The following is a 23,818-nucleotide window of genomic DNA, read 5'->3' as shown; positions in this document are numbered from 1 at the left end:
AAGACAGTTCGAGTGCAATTCTCCTGCGGATCCCAGCTGGGATCTTTCTAGTGTGCAATACGCAGTTACCATGACCATCCCTGTGGTTAAGATAATATGAGGCCTACAGGCAACACAGGGAGTGTCAATAGCCAAGAGAAAGTGTTCAACAAGGGTAGACACCACCGAGTTGCAAAGCCACCACCGAAATGGTATTAAAGCTGGAGGTACACAATGTGGCATTCCAGTGCAAAACACAGGATCTTTAATCAGCCTAAGCATCCAATACCTTTTGTTTAATAAAAAAACAACAACTATGTTTTAGGCTCATTTTTTTAGGCTCTTAAATAACTGCCAGATGAGAGAGAGTCAGTGTGAAAAATCCACACAGTGAAATCAGTGCTCTTTATCTATATGCAACATCGCAATTCTGCGTGCAGTTTCGTAATGTGTTGCTTATTATGTGGGTGGCCACCCCTATCATGACTTCAGTGCTGTCTAGAATAGATAATGCACAACTCCAGTGCAATTTCTGTGATGCCACTTATAGCGAAGACCCTGACGTGCAAAAATGTTTATTTATAAAGCTCGACCAAGGGGTGATTTGATCTCTGAAGTCAATGACAGAACCAGTGAGCCGTGTGCGAGAAAACATTAGTCTTCCTGTCAAAGGAGCTTTCCCGATTAACAATCGTTCACTCCCTTCTGTTTCTAAATCACAAAACAAAAAAACTCTTATTAAAGCACAGCATATACTGTACATTAGCTGTAATCTCTAATCTTTTATAGTAAACACATGTGTCCAGTATAGAACAAACAATTCATTGAGTTGAACAGAAAAAAACTCTTCCTTGCCATTCCAGGCATTTGTAGGAACAGGAAGCACACAAATGCATAAAAATTAATACTTTACATGACTACACAGAGCTTCTTTTGTGTATCCAGTCTGTGATGTCACAGCAGTATAACTATAGAAACAAAGACTACAGAATTCCACAGCTTGTCCATGAAAATAATGGTGTTGAAGGGTTCAGAGTAGCAAAACACATTAGAGGCTTCAGCAGCCTTTCACGCTAAGATGTCTGCAGTTCTAAAGTGGATACTTCATTGTCTCACTCTGATGGCTGAATCTTTTTATAGCCACTGACAGCTACATTCCGAATAACTCCTTCTTGCACCCAGCACTAACACTGCTAAATCTGGAATCACACAAACTGGGAAATGGGAACGCGGTCAAATGGTTATTACCAAGCAACACATCGGTGTAACTACAGAGGTCGTTCTGTCATTGTTTTCTTATTGGGCAAGAAAATAAGTCACCCTTCAGTGCTGTAAGAGGTCAAAGTCATAACCAAAAATATACTCTCTGACTTCATACTTTTTGCACAGGTAAAGAAAAGACAGGCAACTCCCAGGTGTACTTTATAACACCAGGGATGCCACTAAGGGACACACCACTCCTCTGATGGGCGCTGACCCCCCTGCTGTCACTGTGGAGCTTGTAACATGAACTGCTCGGTCACACAGGCAGGCCAGAGGAGCCCGTCTGCTCTTCCTCGTTCTCCCCCATGTGGGGTCGGGGGTCACTGCTAAGACACTTCCAAGCGTGTGCATCAACCACATGCAAATTCTAGATTCTAGATTCAAGAAAAAATAATAGAATTGGCAGGTTCACAGAATAAGATTGGGTCAGAATAGCATACCAAGGACATTCATGAAAGTTGACAAAAGAATCCTGGAAGGAGGAATATGATGCCTTTCCTCTAAATTACAGTGTCTCTGAAATCCCCCATTTCCAAACTTTTCCCAAGAGCTGTTTTGGGACCGTTGTGCAACTGACTTTTCCTCACTCCTGGCCAGGGCTGAATCCCATTCACATCACCAGAGTAAATGGGTAATCTGATTCAGATGGGAGTGTTATCTTTTTAAAAACAACAAACCCCTATATTACTGTATGATCATTCCTCCATAAAAAGACCAACTTTAGTTAATGTTAACGAAGAATTTATTTCAAAGCCTAATCAATGACTGGAACAAAACTGATGTTTTGTTGAAAACTGACATTTTAAGCTTTTGCTGAAGACGTCATGAAAAGACAGTGGGAAAATGTAAATGAATAAATCAATATGCTCCACGTATAGATAGAGTACTAAAAAAAACCTGCCAGGTCTTAACTGGTATTTTCTGGTGCTAGAAAAGTTCAAAGACGAAAATTAAAAAAAACCCAACACGCAGGCATTTCCTGTAGCGTTCACTGAGATGAAGCCAGCCGGGGTGCTCCTTTGCTTCAGAAATGTGGGTGCGGGGAGCTGCGGAAGTGGGGTTTGTGAGCGCATGACCAGTGGAACCAGGAGTCTGGAGGCATCTGTGCCGTGCAGTTTGCACCAGCGCTCCTTTGCTCTGCTGTGGGCCAGCCCTTGGTTTAAAATAACTCTTTCTCTTTCCCTTCCCCTTTTTCTTTCAAAAACACAGCTTTCAAAACCCTTACAACATCCGCCACAACAGCCACCCCCAGGCCTGTGTGGCAGAACAGTCTACAGGCTGGCTCCCGCCTATCTGTGTATGAGCACGATAGCGGCGTTTTGAAACTCGTCAAATCAGATTAGTTCAATGCATAAAACTCAATACAGCCACACATAAGCAAGCACCTTTTATCAAGTGGGAAAAGCCTCAGATGAAGGCCCTTAAATAAGCTCGAAATAGATATGTGTACTGTCTGTAACAATATATGTTCGTCTCCTTAAGCTTTCTGAAACTTTTGTCTAAAACGGTCAAGGAAATTTTTAGATTGAATGAACATCTAAGCACGTCTAGTCAATATTACCAGTACCTCTTCCTAAATAGGGATTCAAAAAAAAAGAGAAGAGAAAAGCTCACCAAATATCTTCAACAGCCTCCGAGAGAACTGTTTGTAACCTTTCCTCCCCCAAACCAGGCTCTTCTAGGCTAACTTTCAAGATGAAAATTCTTTTTCAGGTAGATGGGTGCTCGCAGATTCCCTGACTGCTTCATATCTGTGAACACGCCAACAGAGAAGCCCCCCAGGCCCCTCACGGCCCTCGCAGACCGCCAGCGGGATCAGCTAATTACTACTGAGAATCAGCCCCAAAGTGGCTGGTTTTGGAGGAGGACCTCGCCCGGGCTGTTCGTGCGCTGCTCGGACCCAGCTGCAGCAGGGCGGAACGCGTTTCTCGGGGCGACCGCGGCTGCCCGCCCTCCCTGACAGGAACACTTCTGCTGTTTGCACCCAGCAGAGCGCATCGCGGCGCGGTGTTCCTTCCTCGCTGTCGCGCACCGCTGCCTCCCGCGGCAGGCCGCGACTCAGGCCGAGGAAGCAGTGGCTGTACATTGCTTCATGGACGCTTCATGGAGAGCTCCAGCCACTCCGGAAGACTCTCCAGGGTGGCGACAGCACACACACCTCCTCTTCGCCCGGACCCTTCGCCCTGCAAGCGGACTACCTGCTCACGGCTCTTGTGTGAAAAATATGAGCATTTCCTTAAGAGGGACTTTTTTGTTCTTTCAAAATGAAGCATGATTATACAGTATAAGCAACTGAGTTTTCTCGCTCAGAATATAGGAACTTTTTTATAGGAAAAACTGTGCTGCTTCTCAAGGGTTCATTCCTCACATGCTGTCAAACTTCTCTGAATTCTGTAGACCTTGTTCAAATTGGTTACTAACACTCTCAGAATAAGATTATAATACATAGAAACATATATACTGTACATCCATCCATACAGGGGCACGGGGAAGCCAGAGCCTATCCCAGCAAGCAACAGGTGCAAGGCAGGGTACACCCTGGACAGGACGCCAGTCTATGGCAGGGCACACAGACACAAACATACACGCATTCACACCAGAGCCAATCTTCCCAGAAGACAATTAACCCACACGTATGTCTTGGATGGATGGATGAGTCGCGCACTTGTAAGATAACTTTAAAATCTTCAGGCCCGTGGACCTCCTGGAACGGACTTTGCCAGCATCAATGACTGAGGGTCCTGGTTCTAAAAGTCCTGAAGTCCCAAAGAGCCCCCCCCTCACACACACACACATCCACACCTTCTGGGAATCTGACATGCCAACTGTGCGTCACAGGGCTATTCCAATTCAGTACAGCAACCGTCTTCACAGTAATATTTTAAACCTCCCATCTCACAGCGAAAGCAGGCAGGGTATTCACAATTTAATATTACAACGGAGGGCACTAGCATGCTGTCAGTACAGAGGGGTTTTGTGTTGCTTCTCTGAGCAGAGAATAACCTCAGAAAATAAATAGCTCGAGATGCAAAAAGCTTGCTCTTGGACATTCAAAACTTTAAATAAACTACCCAGAAGTACCGCTCTCCGAATTTGCATACAGTTTTAGCATAAAGTAACCAATGTGAAACTGAAGAAAGCTGTGCCTATCCCTGCAGCTGTGACCTCTTCACTCTCAGCAGCTGTGGTTAGATACTGTAATCCTCCTTTACCTGAAATGATGAACACAGAAGCCGGAAGGAGGCTGGGGAGGAAGCTGTCTGTGGGCCAGTGCCGCTAACCGGTGTTACTACAAGGCCGCCCCATGTTCCTGAAACGAATTTTAATCTCGGCCTCATCTGTGAAATGCTGTAAAGACGATCTTAACCACTGCCCATCACACTGCTTGCTATGGTTTATAAGTGGGCGAACCTAGCAAGTGTGCATGAAACTCATTAGTTTACTTATTCTGCTCAGCAGCCTTTAGAAAAAGGACCATGAGTAACCACCTGAACCTGCCTGTTAAAATGGCCAAATTTCTATCCATGCATTCATACTGTGTATATATACTGTCCAAGCATCGGACGCACAGATACATGCTATACTTATACTGAATGGTTTGACAGTTATAGACAAAGTGCACATAAATTATAAGAGATAGTGTATTGTATAGTAAGGTGGGTGAAAACTGAATGTAACAAAATGGAAAATGTAATTGGATGGAGAGACCTCTCTAGTCATGTGCTGATGAGCACTTGCATAACCCTCTCAGCAGCTCTGATACACTTCCAGAATGACATCTCAGGAAGTTGTGAAATCAATACAACAACAATTAAAAAAAGCACAGGAAGAATCGAATCAGTTGGTAAAAAAAAAAGCATGGCTTTTTTTCCTACCCTGAAAAACAAATTAAGACGTGGTCATAAGACCGTGCATGGATGTATTTTTAACATGTAATTACATGTATCAACACTTAGATTTTCCATTCGAGGAGCAAGCAGGCAACTGGACCTCAAACCCCTGTCCGGGGCCTGAGCAGAACTCAGAAGGAGGAGAAAGCAGGGAGCTTAAGGGTCACGGCCCCTGCTGGGGTTCAGTGGCAAAGAAACACCATGCTCCTACCTGAGCAGCTGGGGACACACAAGCAGGAGCTCAGAGCCTCAGCTGCCAACCGGACCCCACTGCTGGGTAAGAGCCACGAGGAGCTGCGAGCCAGTAACAGGACCGCCTCCGGTCAGCGTCCCCGCTGACCCCATCCAGTTATCTTTGAGGAAACCTGTCCCTAGAGCTTGCCTACACCTGTAAACTGTGCTGGATGGATGAGGAGTACTTGGATTTGAATCCCAAAAAATCTCTACATTTTTTACAAAAATCTCTAAATTTAACAAATCAGTTTGCAAATGATCACAGAGAAAATTGACTTAATGGTAATCTCCAAAACCTGCTAGACTGGGGCTCTCCAGGACCACGTCTGGAGACCCCTCTTCTATACATAAAAGGACAGTTTACTTTTTAGCATTATACTTTTATACACAACCTCAAAGTGTTCCACCTAGACCATTATTAGGTCTCTGTGTATGAATAAGCATGTTGACACATTACACTTTTTGTGTGTCAGTTCACATGGAACGAGGAGTTACGAGAGTACTTCAAGCTTTCTTTCTGTACTGCAAAGATAAAAAAAAACATTTAAAAATCCATTTCTAGAAAGAGAAGCTCATAACTCAACATGGTACATCTCTGACAGCTCCGAAAGAAGCAACAAGCGCCCAGTGACCATTCAGCAAGAGTGACAACTATACAGTGCTGGAACTAAGCGATGGGACAGCTGCAACGTCATCCCATTCAATGCAGTAGTCTCTAGCTGGATGTGTCCGAACAAAGGCGAGACAATTACCTTTTTATCTGAAATTGCTGAAAGTGCTCCTGGTGCCTTCAACACACGGTGCTCTACATCTCTGTGAAGGGAAGGTCCTTACGGAATACTCATGGAATTATGCTGGAAGAGAATTAGGATGCAAATGGTAAATAAATAAATCCATCAATTACTGTGCTCAGTCCTCAAGGGACACTGTCCAGAAGGTGTTCCTGCCTCCGTTGACACTGTCAAGTGAGCGTCCTGATATGAGGTGTTGGTTTGCCAGCGCTAACAACAACTTCGAACTGGGAAAAGGAGTCAGGAAACTCCAGGAATTCCTGCGTTGGAAAAGCGCATATCTGAAGCAGCTTCAAAATGAAACTCATTTGCAGCTGTTGTAGAAATTAACCTTTCCAATTTAAGATTACAGTGCGTCTTGGAGAAAATGAAAAAAAGTCTCCAAAGTCTTTAATTTCCCCCACAGTTGAGGTTATTGCTCCTATTCTGTGAGTACAGGACTGTACACAATATACATTTTCCTTTTCTTTTTCACAGAGATTTAAAATACGCTATTATCCTCATGTATGGTTAGAGCCTTAACCACTTGGATCTTATCTTAACAAAGATCAAAACAAAAAGATTGTTTTCCAGCTATGACAATATGGAAAACTTATCAGAAGCATTTAAGAATAAAACCGGCAAGGAACATAATTTTCTCTGCGGTTTGGGATTTCACAATACACGAAAGAAAAGAGGCAACTAAGTCACAAGGTCTGTATACGAAGGAAAAAAACTCAAGAGCATAGAACTGGTTTGGGGATTAAAAAGACATCTTTCTTCCCGGACATGTACACTGTTTAAAACATTCATGGGGTGAAGTCCTGAAAACACAACTTTTACAATTTATAGATACCACAAGGAAATAATCCAGATGATTTAAAAATACGGAACAGTGCAGCAAGTCTCATTACATAGGATAAGGCTATTATAGTGATGTTACTCCTCAGATCTGTCGAGAGCTTTAGATTGCCTGTGGTGTGGGACAGGGCTTATGGCAAACTGTGTTTAATACATATCTGGGCTATAAAGATGAGGGTTCAAATCCAGAGTCAGACAACACAAGCTGCACCTGTGACCAGCTTTGATAAGGCAGTCTTCTGCCAAAAAGTCTCCAAATGTGCACAGAAATTATATTGTATTAGTCAATTATGGATTAAGTATATTTCCAACTAGTTCCAAAAATTAGTGTATTTCTTTTTAAACCAGCAGAAATCTGTGTCAGAATGACATATAATGATCTCCACAATTCATATAGTTATAAGCTTGTGGGCGTTCGTCATGAATCAGACCCTTTATTTCAATTCTGTTCTCAGGCTTCTTATCTCTGCTCAGATCCAAAACAACGTGCATCTTGCAGCTCAAAGAGGTGTTTTGCAACCATTACACTCAACGCCCTACCTGTTATGCAAACCAACACTCCTTGTTATAATGCTGCTGTTCCTGCTTCGACTAACGCCTGCCACAGTTTTACAGTACCTCGAAGGAGATGCCCAGTTTCAACTGAATGACTGCACATGATAGACCATCCTTCAATAACAACACAAGAAGGGTTACAAACGAGAGGAGGCCATTTGGCATGTCTTCTCTGTTTGGTAGACAGAAGCCTACTGACGCCAAGATCTCATCCAGAAGCTTCTTGAAAGAACCAGTGTATCGGCCTCAATAATGCAGCTGGAAAATTTGTTCCAGACTCCCGCAACTCTTTCTGTAAAGAAGTGCCTCCTCTTCTGAGCTTTAATGCACTTCCACAAAGTTTCCACCTGTGTCTTCTGGTTCATATTTCACTGTCAACACTGAAGAAGTCCACTGTGCTGGCTATGTCAGCCTTTGAGAAATGTGACAACTTAGTTCCCCACATCCAAGAAGTCTTCCCTCATGGATTTTAGATATTATTCTTATTCCAATAGTTCACTGAAAAGAATGGTAGAAACTTAGGGTGGTGCTCAATAATCTGATGCACCAGTCAGCTAAAACAAACTGCTGGAGTTGAGTCGGAGCCTTCACATCCAAATTTAACTTCATGCTTTTGTCTCCAACACTGGAAATTGAAAGATCTGCGCTGGCAGTGGGTTTTAAATCTCACATCTCAGAGAAGACAAAAAATGCCACTGGAAAAAAGAAGAACAGAAAAGAAGAAAAGAGGGACACAGAGAGGGGTAGAACAAATAGATAATTAATGGGTTTGGGAATTTATCAGACTTTTAAACGGCACACAATGGGACACGTCATCCCCACTGAGTCACTCCTAGCACAAAAGAATCTCCATGAGCGTGTCAATATTAGCCTTCAGTTTATAAAAACAACACATAGGATGACAGAAGACGGTCCTTCTGAACCAAAGCTAATATCTCGGATATCTCAAACAAGCAAAAACAAAAAAACGACGAGAGAGAGAAAAGTAAAAGCCTATTTAGCTTTGAAATCCGTCGGCCGTGCTGTGGAGCGTGTCTACTGTTCACAGCGTGCGCAAACTACAAGACCCAAAGAAAGAGCAGTAAAGAGAAAAGCCTGCACTACTGTTCTGCGACGCGACATTCAAACGGAGCGCCGAGTGAAACTGCTCAGAGTAACTGCAATGCCTTACCATGGTGCACCCACAGTCTAGCTGGAAAGCACTGCCAACGTCTTGCTCGTGATCCCAGTACTACGTCCTGAACGGAGCATGTTTTCTAACTCCTTTCGTTGCCTTTATATTCCTCGTCTGACACTGAAAAGAAACGCCTTTGCTCGTGACCCAGGGCCGCATAAAGTCACAGGGAAACCCTTAGTCATGATCCTTCCCAATTACAGTATTACTTCTTGCTTTGAGCAAGCCCTCCTCCGCTTCCCCTAAATTGACTGAAATGCCATTACTTTTATGGGGAACAAGGAGCTCTCAGTGTCCGAGGCCCTGCTGCAAACCGGGACGTACATGCAGGGGCTGTCTCTGTGCTGGCCTGAAACTCTCAGCTCTGACTGAGGCACAGAAATCCCAGTGTGAGAAATAGATGACCACGCAGCAGAAGGGTAGACAAAAGCAGGCAGCATGTCCTCCTGTTGCTGTTCTTTTCCTTTGTGATTTTTTTTCCTTATCTTCATTTATCTGCTTCTTGTAGAGCACTTTGTTAAACTGCAGGCTGTCTTAATGACTATGCAGTCATCCCACTGCATGGCATCATGAACAGGCATAGAAATGAGGAGGTGTGGTAAAATGAGTGCTATACCGAAATAACTACCACAGCGGCACTGCTTTCCTGTACAAGAAAAAGCCTTGTCTGATATCGATACCCAGAAGTCATAGAGAGGCTGCTGTCAGATTTGTTCAAATGTGTAGTGTAATGAGCAAGCACAGGAAAGTCTTGCTAGCTGAAGACAAGATTGGTTATAAGTGAGTGGAGGCTTACTGAGCCGAACCTCAGCGATTCGAATGTTAGCAACCGTTTCTGAAAGTACCACACTGAATCAGCTACAACACTGTGGTGGAACAGCTTATTCCCAAGAGACACCCAAGTCACAACTTGTACAGTAAGAAAGAAGCCTCCTATTTTCAGTCCTACATACCTCTTCCTAAAGTAACTTCCATGTGTCCCCTTGGGTATTTCTTTCACAGCTGTGCATGAAGTAAGATACTGTACTGCCATTTCCGGGGATGAATCACTGACTGATGCTCATGTACAATATAAACTCCATGGTCAGCCCTCTGCATCACCCCCCACACAATGGCTACTCTTGCTCCGCGGATAAGTGAGCAGCTAATTACTCACCTGTTTTTGGAATTTCTGGAATATTTCTTCCTTATTGTGCAGACAATGTTATCCTTTAGTAAAGAAACTCATGGTGGCCAAAGGCTAGCACACTAACAGGAAATCTGACATTAACCGCTGCAGGCACAGGAGCTCCAGTAAGATTAATGCACCACTGTTAACAGTCTGCTGACTGGATATATCTTCCAGAAATCCTTCTCGCCTTAATGAGATATGCATGCTGTTCCTCAAAAGAGACCTTCTTGAATCACTTGTCTCTTTGTGGGACAACAACCTTGTGATGAATTATACAGCATCTGAAAACCTAGGCTCTCGTTGGATTAAAAATTCAACCCTTCCTGGGAAATTCAACGCATGAAGGTGGTTTCCATTCAGCAGCAACAAGTTTAAAATAGGTCATTTCTAGTTGGGATCAAGATTTGATTAAATATCATTAGCCTGAATGACTGTACTAGAGTATTTTTCGAAGCTTCTGCTCCATAGCAACAACACACACACTGCCCGTCCAGAAGAAAATGATGGTTATATCTCCAGAGACCTTCTCTGGGCTGTTGGTGAAAGTGGGAAACAGCTTGACAATTAAATATCTCACATGACTCCAACAGGAAGTAACTTTATTTCAGAATATACCCAGAGGTTTGGTGAACAAGTCATGCCAGGGAGGTCTATTGGGCAATTAATTCCTGGCTTCCTGGGGTTTCTGCTGCAGGCTGCAGTAAGTCCACAATTCTGCACGTCCCGTGCTACTAAAAGTACCTCCTCTCTGCCTGAGCAGATAACTCCTGTTCTGTCTGAGCTGCACTGGTTCTCTGTGAAACAGGTGATTTTAAGGCAATACAAGGCACTGAATGGTCCAGCTCCAGCTTATCTGCACAAGTACAGTCCAGCGTGTGATCTGTGATCTACTGACACAGGACTTCTCATCAAACCTTAGACCAGGCTCCACACAATGGGCTACAGAGCCTTCTCTTGTAAAGCAGCTCTGACTCTGGAAAGCACTGCAAGACACTTATTTTTTACTATCCCTTTTAATGTACCCTTATTGTTTTTATTGGTTTTCTCAGGTCAAAGTACGGTGAGTTTTTTCATCTTTTTAGGAAATCTGTTTTTTGGAAAGGGCACAGAGTTCCTAAAAGTACTTAAAATACAAAAAAACGTCATTATTCTTATTGCTGTTGTTGTTGTTGCAATGAATTATGAATTGATCAATAACAGCTGCCTCTGTATTCCCTCTTGTGTTGGATGGGCCAAAGTGAAGAAACCACTTCTTTATAACGCAAGGCTCACATTCATCCATCCAGAGACGTTTTCTCTTTCGGAGAGCCCGCTCTTTTCACTGGTGAAATGTCTCACAAAAGGCCTCGTCTCTGAGGGGTACAGCTGGGAACACAATTACATCGCAAGCCCCGCAGCAGCGGGAGTTGAGAAGTGAAATCTGAAATCGGTCTCGGATCAGAGCTCCTCGCGCTGCAAGGACAGAAAACACAAAACAACCTGAAAACATACAAAAAGTCCCAGCCCTCTGTGCTGGGTGTCAACTGCCTGGGTCACTTCCTGTTTCACATGATCATGCAGCAGCTTCCACCAACAAAACTTTTCTTTTTTGGTCGAAAAAAAAAATATCGTTGTGGGAGGGGTATGTCAAGAGCAGAACCAGCAGGACGGCATTTTTATTTCTCTTCTAATCCTTCCAAATAAGAGCACGAGGGTGGGCAGCAGTGCGACAGAGCCTGTCGGGTGACGTGGAAAATCAGATGCACTTGCGACGGAGCGTGGCGAATCTGAGGGGTGAGGACCTGCGATACGGGCCCTGGATTCCTGGCCCTTCTGCGTGAGCGACGCCTCCTGTCCCGTGGACACAGGACTCTTGCAGAGAGCTATTTAAAGTATGATGAGCACGCAAGCCCTTGACCCAGCTGGCATGCGGACACGGTCGTGGCTGTAGGCAGGGGTCTGGGACGCTTCAAGGATGGAGACAAGCAGCAAGACATGGATTGCACAGGCCAGTTCTGGCCTGAAAAATAAGAGCATCTGGATATCGGCAGCAGTTTGTCCAGAAGAGAAATCTGCAATGCTGCTCATGCAGAACCACAATTTCCTCTGCTGTTCATTTCAGCTGAACACCAGAGGATGCTGAGATTACTCATCACAGTACCCTCTGAGTGAGTTTATTGGACCACTATGTTGATTAATTATAAGGTGATGACATGTTTTCCAGATCTCTGCATGTTGGCCAATAAGTGATACCTGCAGTGATGAAGCCTGCTCGACTGTGGCTCTGCAGAACCCGGTGTGCAGACAGCCAGAATAGAAAATAAACCTGCAAACGATGGGTGGGATGTGCTTGGGGCCACGGTGCCACGTTAAACAGAGAAGGGTCGCTTTCAGATATTACAAAATGGAAAATTGTCCTAAAACACACAGTGATCTATTTGACTTTACTTTGAGGTGCTTGCAGAAGTCATCGGCTTCTTCAGAGCAGGCCAGTGCTGTGTGCCAGCGCAAGTCACAGCTGCTGTGACAATTCACAAAACAGGCGCAAGCACCAAACTCACCACCATTAAATTCCCTTAAATTCCTGAAGAGTTCAACTCAACTGTGTGTGCAGTTAATATATTTAGAAAATATAAAAGATTATAATACTGTATAAAAAATATAACATGTTCCCATAACAAGGGAAATAGGGAACTATAGCTCTTTTTAAGGCCATTCAACTCCAATGCATACTTTAAAAAAAACACAGGACACATTTTTTTGTATTAAAAAACAATTTTGCGATTCATTTAAACAGGCTTGCAAAAATATTTTAACACCTACATTTTTTCTGTTTACCACACTGTGCACATAATTGTGACAAAGGGAGGTGGGTTTTTTAAAGCATATATCCAAGTGCTTTCAGCTAGTGCTGATCAATCCAGTGGCTCTCTGGCAGCCTGCCAGCTGTGGAGAGTAAGAACTCACATATATATATAAGCAAATATAAAGGTCACTTACTGAGTTTAAGACCAGGATATTGTGGTATTTTGCAGCACTGAAGAAAATGATTTTCGACCTGCCTGTTTACAACAACACAAGTGTTGAATTTCAAGTAGCAGGTTAAGCAGAGTTTAGTTTCAGAGTAAATTCTTTGTGTTGTGAACTCCAGCTCCAGAGCTGTGGCATGTGAGACATTTCAAAGGGATTCTATACCTTTAGGGAGGGCACACACAAGGGGAAGTCATCCAGTAACATGAAGCCAGACAAAACGAGGAACCTACAGTAAATCACGTATCCTGTATTGGTCAAGAGAAAAAAGAACTCCTAATGTCAGCTCAATGCTCAGGCGCACAATGGCGTTACTCATTTGCAAAACTACCAGAGCATTATTCTCAGTAGCAAGCAGGTATTTTAAATTACATTATTTAAAGTTGAAAAAGTGAAAAGTGTGTATTTGTCACTTTTTTTCTTTTATAAAACCTGTAACAATACTCCAGTTTAATTGACTTTTTATGCATTGTCTGGAACCATAATAAGTGTCCCACAGCCCTGCAGAACAGTGACCAACACACGCGCATGGGTGGGATATTTTACTCAATCCAGAAGAAAACCCAGCTCCTCCATTGAGGACAGAAGTCAAGGGGACTGTCCCAAGAAATGTTTACTGTGGTAAAGCAAGGTAAAAGCAGAGGGGAGTGTACTCATGCGGAGTGCAATCCAAGGACAAGCATGGTACAGTACACAAAGGGATAGCAAAACACACAAAACAGATATAATAAATGCATGGCACAGCAAACCCTGGAAAAATAGAAAAAAATACTGGGATAACCAGTCAACAGCACAAACAGCTACTTACAGTATTTACGTCGGCAAACGAAAAACAGGATGACTTGGAAAATGGAGGCTTGTGAAACGTCCCATTCCTCTGTCACTGTTTGTCTTGCCCATACCTGGGCAGACTTCAAAAGCAGCTCAGCAGCTCAGCAGCTCAGCAGCTCCCAGCAGCTGTTGATTTGAACTCCTCTGTGCTTTGCTAAGGTGTAGCCAAACATGTCTGTTTACTCAAACAAATTCGAATCTGCCAAGGCGATTCGCTCCCTCTTACAAGGGTAATGAGCTTGATGGCTCTGCCACATGTCTGACAGACTCATTAAGCAGAACCCATCCCACTGCGGGCTGCCCAGATATACTTCACACAGGCATAGATCACACCTGAGATAAATTTCGATTCAAACTTACAACAAAAGCAGTGCCTTAAGCTGCAATTACAGTACACTTCAGCTTCAATGGAAGTAGCATTTACACTGCAATCTTTACTATTCTACACACAAAATAATACGCACAGTAGTACAGTACATACAGGCACATTTTCAATTATAAATGTGATTGAGTAAAATTATCCTGATGTTGTGTGGAACACAGTGGATGTTCATGACCTTAAAGCAGAATTGTGACACACATACTGTATGACATTATTCTCTTTAAACTATGTATTTACAAAGAATAAATTAATATGTCAAGACAGTACTAGAATTGGAATCACAACTGTCATATTTTTATGTCGCAAAAGAAACCATTAACAGTTGAATGAGTGCTATTGGTTATAAAATGTCACAGGTCAGTTAAAGGATGATAGCTGTAAAGACACTGCATCTAATAGAGCTGACTGTCAAATTGATTTTAAATACTCATTTCTGTGACTTTCTTAGCATGAACAACAAGCTAACAACTCAAAATATTCAGAAAACCAAACTGACAGTCTGTTCAAGCTTATCCTTGCACCAGGATCTTTCTCCCCTTGTAAACTTGGGAAACGGATTTGTATATGACCCACATGGGGCAAAGCTCCAGTCGTGCTTGTGTTCACAAGCAAATGAAAACAGAGACGAAAACGACATCAATATCAGCTCGACGCAGTGTCACAGGTGGCAGAGCAATTGCCTTTCAGAGACTACTTCAGGACATGGCACTAACAAACTCCATGGTGAGAGTGGTACAAATTGTGTTGCAACCCGCTGGACGGGCAGTAAGCTTATTACTCACACAAGCTTAGGTGAGCTTCATGTGTTATGCTAAGGTAAACTCAGAGTAAAATATGTAGAAATGCATTAGAAAGTCAGATGAGGGCAGCTAGGCTAAGGAAGGTAAGTGAATGAGTATAAGCATGGAAAACCAAGACAGAACTGGTTATTGTACCAGTCTTTCACAAGGTTACAGTACAGCTGAATCTTATGTTAAGGAGGGTAATGCCACAGCTCCCTGCTGTGATGTTCCCTGCTGTGCCAGTTAGCAGGCATTCATGCACTATCACCTCTCCTTGTCTGTTTGCGGAGGCACAGTAGGAGGAGTATGATTACAAGATTAAAAATATCGGGATACTTGTTTGGGCGCCCGGTTGTTTTGACCATGTTACATAAAGGACATTGTTGCCCCAGATTCCATTCAAGGCACGGGGAGCAGTTTAATTCCAGTTCTGAAAAGAATGTCAGGCTCAGACGGATTAAAAGAGCACACCACTCTCTTCTGCCTTAAACAAAGGAGACTCAATGCATGTATTTAAAACTCTGACAGGTACTGATAAAATCAGCAGTAGGACAAGTTGTGAAAGACCGAGCTGAGAACATAAGTGTAAAGGTGCATTCAACACTGAAACTAAAAAGGCACTTCTTTACACAAAGGGCTGCAGGTGTCTGATACAACCAAACCATCCACACTGTGGATGCAAATTCCCTAGGATCCTTCAGGAAACAGCTGGATTGATAAACTACTAGCAACCAAATGATCAAGATGGTCCAGAAGACCTCCTCGTCTTTGTCAGCTACAACTAGAGCTGGGCGATAATTCGATAACGATAATTATTGCGATATAATTTTCCTCGATATAATTTTAACATAAGTTCGATTAATGTTCGATATATGTTTATGCCTTGCACATGATATGCGCATGCACACAAAATACTGCGCGAGTGCGTGTGTGTGTTGCAGACCGGGCAGCTAACAGATTTGTTTAATGTTTCTGCTGTTTGGCAAGTGTTTGATGTGTTCTTAAAATAAAAAGTTGTTTAACTGACCAATTAACTGTCTGGTTTCTTCAACTTTCACTCAAGAGAAAAAATCTGCCTTTAAACTTGAAAGAAATAATGATTTGACATTTATCGTGATAATTATCGATATCGACTGATATGAACATTTTTATCTTGATAATGTTTTTGGCCATATCGCCCAGCCCTAGCTTCAACTCACACAACCACCTGCAACCCTAAGACCTGCCATGCTAAGATTGGCCAATGTCTAGGTTCTGGATCACTCTGGAGGAATTCAACCTCGCACACCCAAGGAGTTACTTCTACAGAAAGAACCCTGACCCCACAACCAGACTTCAACAATTATCCGTCTCTCACAGAATGTCCTAGAAAACACTGTGACGTTCTCTATTAATAACTGAAATACAGGAGAAAGCAGATGCAACAAACAAATAAATTGCATTACTTCTGATGGGCCAACGTGATTCAATACACAAGACTTCCTGTGGATTTTACTGACAGGCTGAGGGAGAACAGTTCAGGCCTTTCTCCCGAGTAGGACCGCACTGATCCATTGACAAAAACACATGGCTTCATGTGTAACTAACTGTATTTACACACACATTAACTATTAAATAATAAGATCATTCAATTGCTCTGCAAGATCACCCACAGATAAATTATGAAGACTAAATTCATCTCACATTTTTCAAAACAGCATTAAAATAAACAGTTTTAGTATAATGATCAGTTTTATTAGTGGGACCGTTCCTTTTTGTGTGGAACTGGGGTTAAGGGTTCAGGTTCGATAATTGAAAGCCTGTGGGTTCAAATCCTAGCCTTGGTGCTGCGGTATAACCCTTTAAGTAAAGCACCTCGTTGTGCCTGGAAAAACAACATGTCCAGCTGCATAGATGGGTACAAAGAATGTTGCTTTGGGTCAAAGCATCAAATATATTAATAGAAATAACCTCATTCATGTGAAGCATCAATGACAATGCATTGATGCAACTACAGCACCAGGAATAAACTTTTTTCTTTAATAAGAAAGGGATGCACTGTTTTCTCACTTTTTGAATAGGTGGTGCTCCAATTACAATCAACTCCATTTTTGGTTGTTTTCACAAAACAACACAACACGAATCCCGAAGAGGGTGGTGGGAGTTTTTACTGGGGTGGGGAGCTGCTCCAAGGGATTGTCCTTTCCTAGACTGCCTCATGTCTGTTCCTGCAGGTGCTCTCCGCAGGGCAAGGGCTTCAGGCTACCCTGCCAGCACCCTCACCCAGCACCACAAAGCCCGCATTACTGGGTCGCGCTGCATGACAGCGAGAAACAGATTACAATAGCGACAGCTATGTCTGGACTCCACACGTGTCTGTCAGAGAACGTTCAGAGAGGAGATAAGGCTTTCCTAGCTGTAGTCCTACAGCATGTCCTTTCACTGAGCTTGATTTGCCTGAAGCGCCACACTGATTTTGGCGATATGAAGTCGAGGAACGACAGAAGTCAAAACTCACGAGTGTGCGCCTGCTTACAAGGGGTTGTCAGTGAAGGGTTGTCAAGGCGGGGCAGTATGATTCAGCATTACAAAATATTACGCACATGACTCGCACTGCTCAAGCCAATTCCATCCACACTAACGTGGGGAAGTGGGCATTTAAAACTGAAAACGGCAGGCATTTCTTTACACCAAGGGTGGTGGGGGTGTGGAACAGCCTGCCCAGTCGTAGTGTGGAGGCCCACACCCTGGCTTCTCTCAGGACAAAGCTTTATGAGATCTTCCAGTCAGGACAAGAGGTACTACTTTACATGAAGGGCAGTGGGAGTTTGGAACAAGCTGCCCAGACATGCCGTCAAGGCCGAAGGCCAATGCTTTTTGTGAGGAAGAGCTGGATATAACAGAATTCTCAAACCAATTAGCTACTAAGCTGAGCTCAGTGGACTCTGGGTGAACTCAGAGACCTCCTCTCATTTGTAACCTACTGTATCATACGGTATGTACTTCACATAAACAATAAGTGCTGTATCATGCACATCATATTTCTTATTTAGGTTTGCTCCACGAGATTGCCAAACTTAACAGGAACAAAATCCTAATCTTTCTGAATGAAAGCGCTGATTTTGTTTTTCTGACAAAGGCGCGAGGGCAGACCGCCTCTTAGAGCGCATGAAGTTTAGAGGTCGCGGTAGCTGCTCCTGTAAGAAATGCGTGGTGGAGCTGATCTGCCCCTGCCGGCGTGTGGCTACGCTCCTTGCCATTACCAGACAGGCCCCTGCACATCCTGTTTCAACGTTTCATCTGAGCAGACCAACAGGAGATGTGAAAGCTGTCGTGCCAAGCCTGTTTGTCAGTACAAAAAGGTCTCCAGAGACTACTGCAATGTAATATAAAGCCGATACCAGGATTCTTTCAAGCTTCTTTACCCAAAGGGTTGTGGGAGTATGGAACAAGCCCAGCTACTGTACGTTATTGAAGTCAATACTTCACAGCTGGAGGAGATCAATTATCTACTACCAAAATGGCTTCGTCAGCCGAATGGCCTGTTCCCATTTATAACCACTTTGATATTATACATGTTCTTCCCCCACAAGTTTTCATAAACTCATACTAAGACCCAAGTAAGACTGTAACACTTTTCGGAAGGAGCTGGATAACAGATTGATTCAGGATTGATCCACCTCAGAGCAACCTTTTACAATTTCGTCATGTTACCTTTGCCACACACCAAAATATTTAGCAAGTCAACAGAACCGCTGACCTTTGCGTCTTGTACGTTCCTTTCTCTTCTCAGACACTCCTGTTGTACCAAACAACACAGCCAGACCTGCACGAGTCATGAAGCAACAAATAATCGGCAGGAAAAAAAATACATTTTTATCTGATGCTTTTAACCAAAGCAACTTGGGATTTGTGCCCACTGATACAGCTGGGTCTTCAACTGGAACAGTTCTGGTGAAGTACACTATCACGATCGAGGGCACAAAAGCAGATTCTCACTACCTTGAAGCTGCTAGACTAGAACCCGGACCAATGCTGCCTCTAAAAGAAAAAGCACGACAAATATAATCCAAATAAGACCTAATTCGTTTCGCGCTATACGCACCAGTCTACAGAATTTCAGCACGCTGCCCTGCTGTACCTTCAGTGCCTAAAAACTCCTCCTCTTCAAACACACCGGTTGTATCGTGCACCCTGGGAAATGTTACATTTTATTTTTTTAAGACAGGAGACCGCTTAAGAGACGCATAAGGGTGACCTGTGTTACCCAGAATATAGTTTCGCTTATTGCACGCTCAAAAATGCTGCATTACTCGGCTGGCTGTAAACTGGGAGCGAACAGACTCAATTAGTTGGATGCTATCAGTCTTCTGGTAACTCTGTTCCTGGAGCCCCCACTGCAAAGACGCACGACTCAGAACGCACACGAGGTTGCTACTGAAGAAAAGTTCCTTTTTTTGCGAGGCCATCTTGCGTTAATGCTATAAATAACCTCCTGGAGGTATTACGTTATGTGTAAACACAACCCGGCGAAAAGCGCAGGCTCTCGGCCCTTGGACGGTATCCGACCTCGTCCGGTTTCATTCGGTTCCTCGCAAAGTTTGCGGAATACAGAAGCGTGGGCGCCCAAAAACCATTAACTGAACTTAATTCCTTAATTTTATTATGCTGGGGGGGTCAGAACCTTCGTCAAAGAAGGGCGCCTTTTAGATTTTACAAACACACTTTTCGTCCATACAATAATATTCCACCAATGCACTTATTTCACTTACAGTAGGGCGATAGTGAAGCAGTGTCGCCGTAAGTAAAACAAAACAAGCCTGTAAAACTAAAAGGCACTGCAGACACAAGCTTTTTTCTGTGGTTGTAAAATTACGACACTGCACTGCGCTTTTCCAGATGTAAAAAGGAAACGAGTCAAGCTATCGTTCGCGAATATTATATAAAATATTTTAGGAGTATCCGAATATTTCATTATATTGCTGTCACAGTTTTGTCAAATTTGGCGTGACACTGATCGTTTTTTTAAAGTTGGACGCATTCATTATCATTATCATTATCAAGTATCACGCACCCCGTTGCAGCGCTGCTGAAGTTCGGACTACACACGCCTCTTTTTGCCCGGCTCCTAAAATCCCGCAGCTGTAGAGTCACTGGTGCCGTGTTACAGCCCTCTTTTTCCGTTCCCAGCACTGACACCTAATCCCGCTTTTGCTATCTTGACTCCCGAAATACCCTACTACGCCTAGGTTAGACCTTGACAGAACTCTCGATATTAAAATGTTGGTAGATACTCAGAGCACTTACCCGCTGAAGGTCATAAAGAACAAAGTTAGCTAAAGTGCTGGATCAGTTGCACTTGCCGCTGTGAAATAATTCGCAATGGATATTTATATTTAAGTTAATTTCTTCCTCCCCTACAAGAGAGAAAAAGTTGCGAGTTCCCAACTTCTTGATATTTTTAAGTGTATACTCGAACAGATTCAGATCCCGGTTTTGGAGGCAAGCTGTTCGTTTTTTTCTTTTTTTCCCTTCCCCTCCGTGATGTGATTACAGTGTGTACAATCTCTCCGAGTATGTCTTGTTGTGTTCCAGTCACCTGTACTCACTTGTGACAGCGGGAGCCACCAATGACAGCTTTGCGGTGGGTTGTGGGAAATGTAGTTTTTCCTCCCAGCGGGCAGATTGCGCACGAGGAAAAGCTTTTTCGCGGAAAGGCAAGCGTGGTACCGATTTCTAGCGCGTCGTCAGATGTGATGAAACGTATTGCGAGTCTTGGTGTTTTGGGATGCTCAGTCAATCCTGTTATCACCGAGACAAATGATCACTCGTTAAAACTCTACTAGCAATTTAACAAACGCTAGTTACACTCTCGGGGAAGTCTGTGAAGTGGTAAGGGGGACACTAAGACTTACAAGGTCTGATATTTGCGACTTTTCTCACGCTTCTGGGTCACGCCGGCAACACTATTGCTGGAAGTCATTATTTTTGTGTGCCCAAAACGCAGTTTATAGATCACCCCCAGGACTCCACGCAGAATCCTAGATCTTAGATCTCGGAGTTGCAGACAATAATGACGATACCATCAGGTAAAAAGTCTAGTCTAGTCATGGTGAGATTTGGCTCAACCCGCTTGGCTCCCTGGCCGTGGAGGCCATAGGACGAGGAGTCTGGGACCCCCACGCGTGGGGAGGAGTGAACGAAGGGGGAAAGAACGAGTGGGGATGAAGGGGAGGGGGGCACAGAGACAGAAAGTACAAGTGCGAAGGAGAAAAGCCTCACGTGGGGTATTTGTAGTTATTTTTAATTAGGGCAACTGAGGTGAGAGTGAACTTGGCAGCAGTCACCCGTCCCAGAAACGTTCGTGGTACACTCCATAAGGTATTGTTTCCAGATATAAAAGCTCTTGTTGTTTTACTATTGTATTTCCAGGAACTACAGCAATGCAGTTGTGAGGACAGGTGGAGTGGTGGATATGGGGGGCAGGGTGATGTAAAGTGAGGATGGAGTGAGCTGTTTGAGAATGGAATAGATTGGTTTTCCAAGCAGGATGTCTCAGTGCTCTCTGCACAGAATAAAAACTTTTTGTTTAGGAATTGGATCTTGGTGGGTTTTGGCCTCGGTCCAAGGATCTATGTGACAACCCCTTTGCCTCCCCTGTTTCGATACTCAAAGCGTCTCTTTAGGACCACTGAAAAGCAGGTCACTGTCACTGTCATTCACCTTCTGCAAGTACTGTAGGGGGGCTGTGTCTCCTGTTTGCAGAGGGTTCACTTTATTAGTGAAGACAGCAGGCTGAGCCAGGTTTTGAGAGCCCTGCTGAGTTCGGATCGGATTAGAGGATATGTGTGCTGTGGTGAGGTTAGAGATTTTGGTCTTGTGGTCGTTTTAGCTGCTCACCCAGCTGTCTCGGTGACCCTGTGTAATGAGCTCCAGGGCGTTATTGTTTCAGTGTCTGTGAAGCACCGATCTCTGCAGAACATGTGCAAGCTGGACGGTGGAATGCTGAAGTAAAAGAACAGGTGTACCCCCAGGCCACCGAACACTAACAACAGGAAAGACTGGGCTATCATACTCTTCTTCAGAATTGAAGGAAAGGCTACAACTAAAAAAGGGTGCAATGCTGTACTGTATTGTATGTGTTGCTTGAAGCTTAAAGATCCCACCATAGCATGAACCACTGCAAAGGAAGGGAAGCAGTGTGGCCCATCTATTTTGTTTCTTTTTCAATAGCTAATTAGTGCAAGGATCCAACAATTTCCTAGGTAGGCAAGGTATTGGCTTTGACCTCATGGCTGGCCAGCTTGTTCTAGACCCCCACCACCCTCTGTGTAAACTGTGGTCAGTTTTAAATGGCATTTAGTTCACACTTATTGTCCCCTGATTTGTATTTCGGTTCTGAATCTGAAGAAGACCAGTGTGTTGACTTTGTCAGCACTTTTGGGGATTGTGAATACTTGAATCAGCTCAGGCCAAGCTTCCTCAATGAAGAAAACAGGGAATCTCGATGGCAGCTCTGAGATTACACAGATCAAGTGAATGTCATGATTGGTAAAATTAAAGACTAACCCACTCTCTGAAAAAACTAACATTTTGGGAATTTTGAATTTTTATCCTACTGAAATAATTTCCTTTATGTAATGAATAATATTTCTTTTTACCAATGTAGCAACTTTGATTGTAAGAATTGTTTGTTGTTGTGAGCTTAAAGTCTTTAATTGTTCCTGCTTGGCAAATGTATCCAATTTGTTTTTAAAAGATATGACGAATACAGTAATTTCAGTTTTGTTTAGCTGCCTGAAACATTAAACAACCTATGACCTGTCTTTGATATTTGACATTTTGAGATCAGAATTCTCGATGTGGTGAAGATGTGAATTTTAAAAACTGTGATTTTTTAAGATATCCTAATTTTAACTGGCTGGGTTTTATTTTTGTAGAATGAACATAAATTTTCTCCCATGTATTGTCAGATGTATTAGCCTGGAGCCGATCACAGGAGCAGAGGCTGACAGGGGGACTGCTCTCTAGACATGACACCAGTCCATCTCACACACAGGGACAACGCAGAGTTCAGCAGTTTGGTCAAACCTCAAGGAAACTTGTAGAAAACATGGTTCAAACAGTAATCCTTGGAGAGGCAACTCACCTGGCTGAGAACTGCAACCTGCCTGTAAGGAAGTTGTATGAACAAGCTGTATCAGCAGGCCTGTTCAAATATTTGCTAACCTGCTGCAAACCCTTTCATTCTTTAGGCCACCAAATTATTTTATGTCCCCAGGTTTATTGTATGTTGCTCGTCAATGGCACCCCCAAGAAGGAGCACAAGGAATCCTCTGCAAAGTGACATGATAACTTATTGTATGATAGTCAGAGAGGCAGTTCCCAATCTTTTCTGACCATTAGAACATAAGACCGTTTACAGACATTTGATAGTTAATGGTTAACAGACATCATCCAGCTGTTTCTTGAGGGAAGCCAGGGTATGGGCTTCAACAACATGTCTGGATACCTTGCTCCACACTCCCACAACCCTTTGTGTAAAGTAGTGGTGAGCTGTAGCCCTTTTAAGAGCATTGTTCTGTGCTCAAATCCACAGTTCCTGCTATTATTAAACACAGTTTAAAGGGTGTTTAATAATTGTACTTCAGATTAAGTCATATATCTTATGATTATAACGTACATAATGTTACACAAATGTTTCTGTTTTGTAGCACGGTAGTGAATGCTCAGCCGGAGATATTACATTTTAAGTTGCGTCAGCAGTTATGAACTTATAACTTCCTTTGCACTTGTGGCACCACAAGAGGGCGCATTCAACTTAGCTACGGATATGAGACGCGTAATGAAGAAGCTTGTTCAACTATTAACAGGGTGATTTTCCAAAGGCTTTTTTTCCTCGTTTTCTCAAAACCCATTGTAAATGATTAACAGGTCA

The 23,818-nt window shown here is 43.3% G+C and overlaps 1 protein-coding gene across 8 annotated transcripts in view; it reads right to left on the bottom strand.

Moving 5' to 3' along the window:
* tfeb (transcription factor EB) overlaps nt 1-20,476 on the bottom strand; it is a 41,128-nt gene extending 20,652 nt beyond the window's left edge. For 2 of the 8 annotated variants that reach the window (XM_015342593.2, XM_015342588.2), the window contains exons 1-2: nt 20,188-20,476; nt 6,119-6,220 (exon numbers count right to left, since the gene is read on the bottom strand). The gene's annotated coding sequence lies outside the window, so the exon portion shown is untranslated. Of the gene's footprint in view, nt 1-2,856; nt 3,089-6,118; nt 6,221-8,723; nt 8,917-13,714; nt 14,031-19,954; nt 20,057-20,187 lie in introns of those variants that run through there. The other 6 variants (XM_015342597.2, XM_015342590.2, XM_069190379.1 and 3 more) reach the window with 6 other exon arrangements.
* Between the last annotated feature and the right edge of the window lie 3,342 nt (nt 20,477-23,818).

Source organism: Lepisosteus oculatus, chromosome 5 (assembly GCF_040954835.1).
Source record: "Lepisosteus oculatus isolate fLepOcu1 chromosome 5, fLepOcu1.hap2, whole genome shotgun sequence".
Lineage (NCBI taxonomy): Eukaryota > Metazoa > Chordata > Actinopteri > Semionotiformes > Lepisosteidae > Lepisosteus > Lepisosteus oculatus.
Note: the sequence above shows the minus strand (reverse complement) of the source record. Positions and strands in the feature narration are given on the sequence as shown.